Below are 13,454 nucleotides of genomic sequence, written 5' to 3' on the forward strand. Positions count from 1 at the left end.
CAAATCTTCTGTGACTTATAGAGCTATAAAGGAATGGAACTCATTGCCAAACCACCTTGCTGAAATAGAGTCCAGAGCCTCTTTCAAGAAGAGATTGAAGGGCCATCTACTAATGACCATGTACCCTTGTGAACTGTGAACCCTAATTGAATTCTATCTCATGCTTTGTACTGGTGGGTGGGTGTCTTGTGCACTCATCCTTGGCTGAGATTGATATTGAAAGTGGATGAGATTGTTGATGATGTTGGTGATGTTGTTAATGTTGTTAATGATGTCAGGACTTCTGTCTTGAATAGTGTTGTATTATTGTTGTATTGTTTTAAGTGTCGGACCCCAGGAAGAGTAGCATTTGTCAAGAGCAAAAGCTAATGGGGATCCTAAATAACCTGCCCCCCCCCCCCCATTTGGCTGACCTTCTTCAGGAGTACACCGCCTCTCGCTCCCTCCGCTCCTCCTCTGCTAACCGTCCCCACCCCAGGCCTCGTCACCATGGGTGCTCGGGCTTTTAGCTGCGCTGCTCCCAGACTCTGGAACTCCCTCCCCCCGCACATCCGACAGTCAGACACAATCACCATATTCAAATCCCAATTAAAAACCCACCTGTTCAAATCTGCTTACTCACTGTAGTGCTCCCCATTTCATTTGTGTCCACTTGACTGTCTCCTCCATGATTTCCTGTTTGTGTTTTTATCATGTTCTGTTGCATATCAGCGTTTTCTTTTTTTTAACAAATTGTACGGTGTCCTTGGGTGTCATGAAAGGCGCCTACAAATAAAATGTATTATTATTATTATTATTATTAATAAATAAACATAAACATATAAATATAATGCCACACTAAAAATGACACCCGTGTCATTTACTGTATGGGGTTTATTTACATGTAAAAACTCTAATATTGTGGTTTTAGTTGTTGTATGCTTTCTCAAGGAAAAAATAAATGGTATTTGCGTGCATCACGTGTACACATACTGTTTATGTGAGCCTGATACAGCATGGACCTTTCTCCACTGAGACCCAATCACTCGGCCAACAAAGAGTGTCCACAGCTGGGCGTGAGGTTGACGCCGGCTGGGGAGGTTTGTGGAGACCTCTGTGCTGTCTCTAGCCTCCTGCTGCCTTAAATAATGTTCCATAAAGGGAGAACAAGTAGCACTGCCTGACTAACCACCAATGGAAATTCAATTTTCTGCACAGCATGACTACAGAACATCCCACGCTGTATACAGAACAGGAAAGTGCGCGTTTATGTGTTTCTATTGTACATTCATGTGTGTAGTTGCGTACGATGTGTGAGTGTGTGTCTTGTCCACAAAATTAACTTCACAGACCCATCAAAACTCTCACTACATGGGGGGATAAAGGAATTGACTTTTTCTAAAACAGGGTTTGTTTCAATACTCTCCCGGTGGAAGACGTGGAAATGATGCAACGACTTGAAACACTTGACGGGATCTAAAACTCACCCCCCCCACCCCCCTCTCCCCCCCTTACCGTCATAACAGTTTAAAGCTTGCCCTAATGGCGGGCGAGGAACATCGAAAAAGATCAAAGTAAGACACCTCACTGTGCCTTTGGTTTCATTAGACCTTGTGATCCCAGATTAAGCAACAGACCAACAAACTTGTCACGCATCAGCTAAGAGGTAGTTTGAATCCTTTTTATTTTTAGTATAGCCTTACTTTCTTAGTTTAAAAACAAGGCAGAGGTTATTTTATAAATAACTTCTGAGTAGACTATGTGAGACAACGTAAAGACAAAGGAGTCCAGGCGAATTGGGAGACATTTTCAACTGAAAGAAATATGTTCAAGCTCCCAAAATAGTTTTTGCACCCTGAAGTGTGTTAGATCGAGGCACTGAATGCATGCAGCTCATGGGACACTGTGCTGTAGCTAAATTTGGCCTCTGACCTTTATAAGCAGCAGTAGAGTTAAATGTTATTGAAAAACTTAAGACTTATTTCTAACCCAGCACACAATGGGATTCATAAAAAGTCAATTCCAAACACGAAATATCACAACTAGGTCATTTGAATGTGACCTTTTAAATAAAGAAACTCTAATATTGACCAAAAATAAGTGTGTGGATAAGGTAACCTGCCTACAATAAATGGAATCCCCATCTTTGCTTGCTGTGCCTGCAAAATCAATATCATTTTTCATCCATTGGCAAGATCGATGAAGTCAATTTTTGTATAAAAACCTCTGTGAGCAAAAGGTTTCTTTGCAGAGCGCACTGACTCTTCTATCATTCCATGTCTGCCGTGCAGGTCAAATTAGTTGAATTAATATCACATGAACAAACTGGTAGCCATGCAGCAGGGGGTTTTCTGGCAATGGCTCATTATTTTCCTGCAGCCTATTTGTGTGTAGAATTCCCTGGCTACAAAGTGGATTTTTGTTTCAACTATCGTGTATATAATCAATTGTTTGTCTCTTGTTTTTAGAATATGTGTCGCCTTCTCTATCGGCAGCCCTCTGAGAGAAGGCGGGCGGAGAAAAGAGAGATGAGAGTGACAGAAATGGTGCTTGTGTGTCTTTGTGCAATTTCTGTGCATTTCTGGGAATCTGCAAGTCCTTTTTTTCAAACTCTTTCAAAGACCTCTCTCTCTGACAAATAAAGACTTTGACTCCAAATCTCTGGCAGACGCCCAAATCCGGCAGATTTTGAGCCTAATTGGCCCAAACAACAGCGAGGGGTATCTTGTCTCTGCAAATGACCGTAGCATTTTGTAAAGAACGAGAGCAGCATTTGTTTGGTTTGTTTAAAACCTTCGGCAAATAAAACCTAGAATGAGCATAGAAACACATGCAGATAAGACACATACTGTATAAGCCAACTGTGGTTATACAATAAATGACAGAACAAGTTAAAAAACAGATGCCATTTGAAAATGCCAGGTCACCACCACTTTGTTCATCTTCTTTTTTTCTTTTTTTTAATGGAGCGTCGTCCGTAACCCACGCGTGACCTGGTATTTTCCTTGGTAAATGTGAAAGCAGTTGTTGGTTTAAAGATCAAACCTCCTCCGCTTCTTTGGTCTTCACTTGGTCAGCCATAAGATCTGTACCATCAAACAGCAATGACAAAAGCATGCCAAGTCAGTCTCTCTTTTCTTAGATGTCTCTTAACACCCATATCTCCAGCAGATTTCAGCAATAATTGGTACACAAAACAATAAGGGGTGTCTCGTCTTTCGACAACACTTCATGAAAAGCCTGTGGGACACGTTTTTTTTTGTCACGCTTGAAAAACATTACAAACCACAAAAAAAATGTCACTTGAGGCAAGAGACAGCCGAGCTGATGTACTACTGTGGTGCCGCTGTGTACATTCGCTGTGGAAATTCATGAGCTGCACAATATCTGAGTTAATTTATATGCGGATATCAACAGAGAGTTGCTTGATGAATTATACATAGCAGATGCGAGCCACAGAAGACAGATGAGTAAAATGAATGTGCACTTGCTATTCTACATCCTGGCCACATTTGGGATCATACCCATGAGAGAGATATCAGGCAATGGAGGCGTAACGTCAAATGCTATTTATGAGGCAATTTGATGCCATATGAGTATTCACTTAGCTGACAAAGAAGTCAGAATTCTGTACTTCCTTATTAAACACTCCTGGGGGAAACAAGGGTTCACCGATCAACGTATCACATCTCCAGCTTCAGAAGAGCTCTAAAGGTTTTTTTGGAATAAGTCTTTCTATTTGCTAAAGAACAATTAAAGAAATCCCACTGCAAACTACAGATACTTAGTTATTGTTGTCCCTTAATACTCATACCCTAAAATTACTTAATTTAATTCATAGCCTCAATTAATACAGTTAAATTGTCATTGCCCCCGTGACAATCTAAATGTAAACCATATTAACTTGAACTGAGACACATGGATACATTTGGATAATAAAACCACATTGTGTTATATGTGGCCTCCCTTAGAGAGGGAATATTACACATTTGTTTACAAGGCTGAAGAGGAAAGGGCATAGTAAGATATTTGAGAACAAAATTAAACAGTTTAAATAGAGGGAAAAGTGTAAACTGAGTAAGCCGACAGAGATAAAAAAGTAAAGGGATGTCATTTGAGAGCACAAATTACAAATCTGAGATAACATCTTAGCACAGAAATGCTTTATTACCCTACTATCCTGCTTGTTGAATTTCATTACCAAGTTCCTTATGTACATATCTTTACATGACGCATTCCTCTTCTCTGTGATGTTTAATTCATGGTCCACCATCAGCTTCACGACAAAACATGCATCTACATTTTCATCATTATTTTTCTCTGAATAACTTCATGTCCCTGAAGCTCTCTGGAGCACAACAGTCCACAGGACGTCCAATATATTTTAATCTGAATACTCCCGATAGTAGTAACCTTTTATGTTAAAGAATGTATTTTGCTGCCCGGCATGCTGTATAACAAAGGATGCCTCAGGAAGAACTGGGCATAAATAGAAATGCTGAATATCAGGACGGAGCGCACACAGCTTACCCTGACACGAGCGTTACTCGGAACAAGCACAATGTGTAGCTAGCAGAAAAACCTGCCTTTGTTAACTCAGGGACTGTGAAATGAAATCGAATAATGTGGACAGCAGGAGCCGAGGCTCGGCTGAGGATGTAGCTCTCCAGTGTCAACACACATCAATAAACAACCTAATAAAAAGCCCTGTGGTCAAAACATTATTTCAGCTGCCGTTCTCCGCTCAGACTTGCTGAAAAACGCAGCTAAGTCCTCACGTACAAATCGAGCTGAGTCCTACAGGTGGTTGCTGTGCGTTCAGCATGTTATATACATTTACAGCTCCTCTAACCCTTTGTCTTGTCTTCCTCTCGCTTCTGATCTATGCTGTCCCTCTCTCGCTGTCACTATTCTCTCCTTCAATTGATCGAGGTGGACACATATCCACACACATATAAAACCCACACAGCAGGGCAATAAAATAAGGTGGCAAATCCATTAAAAGGCCATTTTGGTGTGATCCTTATCTCTTCCTGTCTCTCCCATCATTTCCATCAAATCCCTCTCTAAAGATGTGAGAGAGCATTTGATTGACAGGTGGAAGTAGCCACAGCAGTACACAGCTGATAGGGATCAGTGTGTCTGCTGCTGATGGGCATTTATACCACTTGGCTGGCCTCAAGCTTTTAAGATGAAACACCTATCTGTGTGTGTGTGTGTGTGTGTGTGTGTGTGTGTGTGTGTGTGTGTGTGTGTGTGTGTGTGTGTGTGTGTGTGTGTGTGTGTGTGTGTGTGTGTGTGTGTGTGTGTGTTAGCTATAATTGCACATTTGCAAATGTTTGTTTGGCAATGCCTGAATAAGTGCGTAACAATGTGAAAGTGTGTGTGTGGTGTGTGTGTGTGTGTGTGTGTGTGTGTGTGTGTGTGTGTGTGTGTGTGTGTGTGTGTGTGTGTGTGTGTGTGTGTGTGTGTGTGTGTGTGTGTGTGTGTGTGTGTGTGTGTGTGTGTCACCCAGTACCCAAGATCTTTCGAATGAGAAAAGTAAGTATATATAGAATGTGAGTTTTGGGTTAGAGTTAGGTTGTAATAGCAACCAGTTATTAGAATAAATAACTGTATGTGTTAAAACAAAATGCACTGTCCGGCTGACCCATTACCTTCGCTAATGCCAAATAAGGACAACTACTGAACCAGGCTCAACAGACCATCATGACACCAATCTGAGAAGTAAAGTGAGGACATTTTTTATGAGGGAAAACTCATGAAACAGTGACGCGTTCAGCTGTGTCTCAAAATGTAAATGCATTACGGTAACTTTCTAATACATAATTGAAGATAAGGCCTTACTTAGACCATACTTTTATTTCTGAAATGAAGCTCGGAAGAAAACTCAAGTGTCAAATGCAACACCTAATATTTGCCTTGCCTATAGTTTGGGAATACAAATACAAAGGCAGCAGGTGTGAAAAGCTCTCTACTGTAGCTTTCCAATTAGATGATATTATGGGGACCTTATTTCCTGTGCTTGACATCAATGACACTGTGTGTGTGTAGATAGAAAAGCAATGATGTGTGCGTACAAGGAAAGACAAGAAATTACACACACACACACACTTGCATACACATTCGGGCACAGGTGTTCATCAAACATGTTATTTCCCACTTGACCAGCCAGAAAGATAATACTATGTTGTCGTGCAAAGAGACGCAGCAACAACAATACACCTCTCCGCTTCCTGCCATGTAACGTGTCATTATGTCAAAGCTTCTTTTTTTTTATCTGCTCCTTGCAAATCCCACTTCAGCTTTAACAATTTCTCCTCACACCTGATGCACTTGTTGCAAAACCCCCACGATTTTGTCCATCTTTATTAGACCAGACCCTATTGGGCACTGTCTTACTACTGGGAGTTTAACGATGCACTCAATCTACATTTTGATTAGAATTACTAAGGTCACAATTAAATATGATTTTTGATTTTAAATTCTTTCGTTGAGCTATGACGGCTTTGCCAAGGATGCAATAAAGATCACAATAACACACACACATGCACAATCCAACACTGGGCTGCATTTTCACTCAGGGAAATCATGATGATCTGTGTTCCAGCTATGGCTCCTCTTTGATGCCCAATTAACTCAGGCAGACCTGGCTAGCTGATCCAATTATTATTTCAGCTTAGCAAGTACAGTGTGGCAGGCGCAGAGGTGATGTCATGGCTAGGCAACCGCCGACGCACTGCTCTCACTGCAGGCCCTGCACTAAATACATACCATTAGGTTAAAATGCAGCGTTTTCAGTTAATATAGCATGGTGCAACTCTTTGTCACATTGGGTTTTCTCTCCTTCACACCTTTCTGTCACTTCCTGCGTTTGACGATTCCTGGTCTCTCACTCTGCCGACTGCTTCTTCCTCTTCTCGCTGCACAGAAACCTCTCTTACTCCCCAAGGAGCTCTCCATTTTCCCACCTCTTTCCTTTTAACCCCCCACATATTTTCAGAATGTAGCCCTTTCCTGTGAATTCCATCTTCTCTCACCTGAATCCTAACCACCTCCTCTCTCTTCATGCTTTCTCACAACAAATCATTTAATTCCTTCCTGCTTCCGTTTTTTGTGTTTCTTTGTTTTCCCTTGCACTAAAGACTGAAGGGAAGGAAGAATAATAATGGATTTTGGGGGGAGAGGAGGGCAGTTGGCTGACAGAGAGAGTTCCATCTGCAGTGAGCTCATTAGAAGATGGGAGGAGAACACAGAGGCATCCACACATATTTCTCTCTATATCTGTCTCCATGTCTATATGTGTGTCTTTCTCTGTCCTCAAATACCATGCTCTCATTGATCACAAACATATCCGACACACAGTCAATTGTTTTACTTTGTACCACCTTGCAGTACCATGAGGCCATACATTTTTACTACATGTGGAATCAGTGGAAATCGAGCCATAAATCCAAAGCATTGTTAAAGCTGGACAACTTTTCTTCTTCTCTGACTTTTGCAGTGTAAGAAGGAGTGTGATGAATTACTGATAGGAAAATGCTCAGGGATACTACAGAAAGCTGAATCTCCAACTACTGCCTGAGCTTGACCCTGCTGTTGTGCATGAAGCCTTAAAGCTAGCTGACTGGGCCTTGAGTCTTAACACCTCTCTCCAAAAGTGGGCAAAATAAGTCATTGTCCTTTTTCGCATTTGCCTAAATTCTGCAATTTTCAGCCACTTGAATGCAAAGTGCAAGTGCAGATTAAAACTGGCAAACTATGCCGGTTGCACGTTCCAGTCCGATCTGCATTAATGTAATGACACTGCCCACTCCTTTCACCTCTAAACTACAAATAATTATTTCCATTTTCTGTGGCTTTAATGTGAAGGTCAGCAGATGGCAAGGATACACTAATGGAGCTGGGAAGCATGAAAAAAGCATGGTGTTTTTTTAAACAGAAGGTTATTCAACTGATCCCCAAACACTAATATTACTCACCCTCCCTCGCAAAAAGGGTCAAAAGGTCAGCGACAGCTTTGAGCTGTGAGGGATTCTGCTCAAGGACTCTCAAGTGATAAACATGAGTTGGGGCGGTTTTGGCGCAGTGGAGCGCGTGGAGTTGGAGCGTTGGTCATCAGATCAAGGGGCGTTGGTGAACTCCAGTTCGAATCCCGCCTCAGCCGCCACTGCGTCAGGCCGTTGTGTCCTTGGGCAAGACACTTTACCCACATTTGCTCCTGTGGGTAATGTCCGCAGTAATGACTCTTACATGTCTAATATGTGTAATGTGTACTTGTAAAGCGCTTTGAGCACCTGTAAAAGCGCTCTAATAAAAAATGTAATACATTATTATTATTATAATGCGAGTCAAGTGTTTATCTTTCAAACTGCGGAATACAAGGTAAGAAATTAAAGAATCATCAACCTACTCACGGCATGGGTGGATACATTCCAGATAAAGGAAGCTATTCAATTCCCACTGCGTGATAACAAAGCCATGATAAATCGATGTTAATGATAAATACAATTGCTTTGCTAAAAGGAGGGGAGGCCACCTTATTAAATAACTATAGGCCAATCTCTAAGTTGTCAGTTCTGGCTAAGGTTCTTGAACGCTTAGTGAGTGAACAGGTAAAGGTGTTTTTATGTAAAAATGACATCCTGTCTAAACATCAGTCAGGCTTCAGAAAGCAACATAGCACCATCACTGCCACAATGAAAGTGGTGAATGATGTGGCGAGTATTTTAGATAATAAGCAGAGTTGTGCAGCTCTATTTATTTATTCAAAAGCGTTTGACACCGTCAATCATCACATTTTAAAGCAGAGGCTAGCCAGTATAGGCATGTCCAGCCATGCAGTAGGGTGGTTTGTGAACTACCTCTCTGAAAGGTCCCAATGTGTTCATTCTGAGTGGTTGAACATTGCAAATGGTGTTCCCCAAGGTTCTGTTTTAGGTCCACTTTTATTCTCCATCTACATCAACAGTTTAGGTGAAAATGTGGATGAAGATACTTTACATTTGTATGCGGATGATACCGTGATGTACTGTGCAGGTCCCTCCATTCAGGAGGCTGGTGTTAAATTACAGGCTGTTTTTAACATTATTCAGACTCAGCTCTCTGAACTAAAGCTTCTTTTAAATGTTGATAAAACCAAGGTAATGCTATTTTCTAAAGCTAAAAAGACACCAGAGCCTGTTTTAGATATTGTAACTACGCAAGGAATAAAACTTGAAGTGGTTACCTGTTACAAATACCTTGGTATCTGGCTTGATGATTGTCTCACTTTTAAACTTCATGTCAATTAAAAAGCTGAGGGTTAGGCTAGGTTTCTTCTACAGGAACAAGTCCTGTTTCTCGCTTGAGGCCAGGAAAAGGCTCTGTGACCTTTTTACCTGTGCTGGACTATGGTGATCTGATGTATATGAATGCACCTGCCAATTGCCTGGTCAAGTTAGATGCTGCGTATCACAGCGCACTGAGATTTGTGACATCATTTGTAACCCATCACTGTACCCTGTATGCAAGGGCTGTTTTGCTTTCACTAACTCTACGGAGGCTCAGTCACTGGTACATTTTTATATACAAAGCCATGTTAGGGAAACTTCCATCCTATATCTGCTCCCTGATCTCACGGAAAATTGTAAGTGGCTACTGCCTGAGATCGCATGCTGTGGTTTTATTAAATGTGCCAACTGCTAGGACTGTCTTAGGGAAGACAGCTTTTAGATGCGCAGCTCCTCTGTCTTGGAATAGTCTGCAAATTAAATGGAAACTGAACAATCTGGTGCCACTAAATGTTTTTAAAGCTCGGTTGGATGCTACTCAATCGGAAGCTATTGGTGCCTGTTTATGTGGATAATTATGTAAATGATGCTGTATGATGTCCTTTTGTTGTTCTATTTATGTTTTTATGTTTCATGTGGAACTACTTGAGCAGGTCTCCCTTGAAAAAGAGATCAATGATCTCAATGGGATTTATCTCTATAAATAAAGGTTTGAAATGAAATGAAATGAATTGTAACATCTCCACTGTTACCTGAACATCCACATTGCACAGCACCCTTGAAGGAAAGAAGAGTGATATCTCGGGTTTAATGGTGGATAACATGTATGTAATCTTGTAACAATTCCACAGTAATGAGGATATCGTAAAAGTGTCCATTAGCCATGGCACATCAGCGTTCTTTATGTCATTAAACAAGCTCATGAGAAACCCGTCACCAACGCAAGCATCAAGTCAGCTAATAGATGAGCACGCCGAGGCTGTCAATTAGCGCCCGCCCTGTGTCCATGAATATGCGATCAATGCAATCGGCAAGTATGGATCAAATGTCAGCCGTCTGCCTGAGGCCCATTCACATTTCATTTTAGTGAACATATGGAAGAAAGCACGAACAACATGTAGCACATACCAGAGCTTGATGGCATCAAAGTGTTACATCAAAGCTCTTCTTGACAGTTCTACTGTTGTCTCTTGACTTATTTTGCTTTCTTTTCTTTAATCAAGTAGTAATATTAGATAGAAAGGACATGAACATACACAAGTATATAAGAAAAGGAAGCTATGTTTGGTGTGTTCAAAGACAAATAAGGTTGTGAATTTCCTTTCTGAGTGATTATAAAAGATGCAGTCGATACAACAATAGCTTTTTCCCCATCTCATGTTGACAAACCAGCAGCATCAGATGTTGCCTCTGGGCTTGTGTCACACCTCAAAGAGGTGCCATATGGGCTCCTCTGGAGGAAACTCATTTGTGCATTTTAAACAGTCAGCTAATCTAATATTTAGGGTCTTTGAAACAAATGAAACAATACTGGAGAGACAGACTGGGCTCCCACATGTTTAAAATCTCTGAGTCAAATTGTCCTCCAAACAGCGATGTGGGAAAGGATGTGCCCGTGTTCAAATAATAAAAGTACAGAGTGACACTCGGGGGAAGAACTTTTTGAACTTGTCTACTTTGAGGTGAGGTCAAAGGTCAGGTTTCAGTGTAAGACCCCCTGGACCTGGTTGAAATTCAGTGACTTGCTCATTGACAGGTGCTCCAGGTCCTGCTGCTGATGCTGTCTTACATATCAAATGAATTGTGAAAATTCCTGTGAACAAGTGAGAGGGAAACAGTGCCATCCCAGTGAAAGATTGACATCCTGTTATTAAGTATAAGATATAAAAATGACATCAGAAGATCAAATTTGTGGGCTGACAAATTTGACTAGTCTTCATGTCGATATACCACAGTTACGGCACCGTTTTCTAAAGCATAACACACTAAACGGAGCTACTTTGCAGCCCGGAGAGATGATTTTGAGGCAAAACCTTTCAGCACACAATTGGCCAAACATCAAAGCAGCCATTTGAAAGAGGAGTTCCAACCTCTCTTGATCTCTATCTTTGCTCATTTCACATGTTGAGAAGTGGCCTACAGCATGGGGGGAAATACAAATGCATCTTTGCTGTATCAGATATGATAAATTCACAACATCAATGCACCAAACCCCACCCCACTTGTCAAATAAAAACTAAACAGTTACAGTATTTTCATTTGTGACCCTGCTGTGCTTCAGGGTGGATAACTATAATTCAAAGTCTTCCCTCCCTATCCTCAGCAGCTCATCTCAGCAGCTCTTTGGACTGTCGTCAGCAGTCCATCCTGTGGACGCCTGCCAGTAGCCCCTCTGTCCGATCAATAGCCACCGACGGCTAGCTTTCCCCCTTTTGCTCTCTCTCTCCCTCTCTGCTACCTCGGTATAAAGGCTGCTCTGTTCTGCCGGCGCAGCATAGTGATTAGGCATTAGGCCTGCGCTGCTGTGTGAATTAGCTTAATCTGTGTCCGCGATGAAGGACGAGGCTTTTCATGCCCACTGGAGACATTCACTGGACATAAAAGAAGCTAATCTTTAGGACATTTAGAGGGGGTGAGAGTGTGTGTGAGGGAAACAGGGATTGCTTGAGACAGTTCCCACAGTGATTCTTGTTTTAAATCCATCCAAGTTTTTGAAGATGTGTGGCAAGGTGAGTGTTATACTGTCATCCCTCAAAGAACAGGAGAAGTGGATAACATGCAGGTGGAAAAATAGAGAGAACATCTATATTCCCATATTCCTGCAGCAGAGGTCAGTTTAAGGGGAATTAGAGGGATTGTATTGAACATGGAAGCTTACCTAGCCACAAAGGAAGCTGCCTAACCTGAAGTGCTAAACCCAAAGTGATATACTTTCAAACACTGACAAAAGACAAAGGAGTTAATGTGATATACCTGAGCGCACTCTTTCCCTCTCTGTGCTTCCTCTGTCCAGCATGCACCTGTCCAAGTGCTGACATGCACTAGGATGAACATGAACCCACAGCATGCCTAACAGCAGAAACCCCAGCCCTCCTCCTCCTCCTCCTCCTCTTCATGCTCACATCATCTGCTGGATATATTGTACGCCCTTGACAAACTGCCAGTGCACAATCCCCCCTCCTGCAAATGTCTACTGATGAAAGCCGTACAGCCGTAGTCTTACCCATACTCTTATCCTTGTATCACCTTTCCTGCTCCCACACCTCAGACAAAAGGCAATTCCATAAAAAAAAACGTAACAAGCATCAGTGGACAGAGATTTATAAGCAATAATCTACCCTATAATACCCAAGGCACCTGTATGGCCCCAGTAATAAATCATATTCCAATCCATACTAGGCCATAATGTCTTGTGCAGATAATTTTAAGGAAACAACAAGTTAACTTCTGGTTGTCAATGGACTTCCCCGAAACAAATCATCCGGCTATGGAGAGCAACCTTTTTTGTTTACACGGTGCTTTTTACACCTTAAAATCACTTTTACGCACAACCAATGGGGAATGTGGGTCAGCTGGAGCTAAATATCTGTAGAGTGTTGGGTGATCCGAGCACAGCCGGATGCTTGTGTCTGAGAGGAGCGTGTTATCAAAAGCAGGGCACCAGCACTTTCCCAAAATCACCCACCATGCATGATCAAGAAGTCATTTCCTGCGCATCGCCAAACTACGTCCCACTTTGGGGAATGAAAACAGACTAAACACACAGACCTGTCACCTCCTTGCTGTCTGCCCGATCACATTAAGTCTACAGCAGGGAACATAACGGGATGACCTACCGAAATGAGATACTGTGCACTGTCAGCGTCCGGCTTCCCCTCGTTTCCCTCGTGCCCCTGGTCCGCCTCTCCTTCCAGTCAATACGCAATGTGCTCAGATCAGATCACAACGGATTGGTGCGCCTTTTCGCTGCGTCCTGCTTCCAGAGTTGCCGGGGATGGAGCGACCATTTGCCGGGATCCTGGGCCGGGGGTGCGAGGCTGAGGCATCCGCAGGGAAGAGGAAAGGGATGTGGAGGAGACAAAGGAGGAAGAGGCGAAGCGCTGGGTGCGAAACGCGAGAAAGAACGAAAGAGAGGAAGAGACGGAGAGAGAGGAGAGCAGCAAAGCACTGCAGCGACGGGGAGGAAACACCGCCGGAGAGGAG

General features: G+C 42.3%; 1 protein-coding gene across 2 annotated transcripts in view; it reads right to left on the bottom strand.

Annotated features, from left to right (window-relative positions):
• Positions 1–13,454, bottom strand: part of ctnnd2a (catenin (cadherin-associated protein), delta 2a) — a 232,945-nt gene extending 219,491 nt beyond the window's left edge. For both annotated transcript variants that reach the window (XM_034212013.1, XM_034212012.1), the window contains exon 1: positions 13,088–13,454. The gene's annotated coding sequence lies outside the window, so the exon portion shown is untranslated. The remainder of the gene's footprint in view (positions 1–13,087) is intronic.

This window comes from Gymnodraco acuticeps, unplaced genomic scaffold (assembly GCF_902827175.1).
Source record: "Gymnodraco acuticeps unplaced genomic scaffold, fGymAcu1.1, whole genome shotgun sequence".
NCBI lineage: Eukaryota > Metazoa > Chordata > Actinopteri > Perciformes > Bathydraconidae > Gymnodraco > Gymnodraco acuticeps.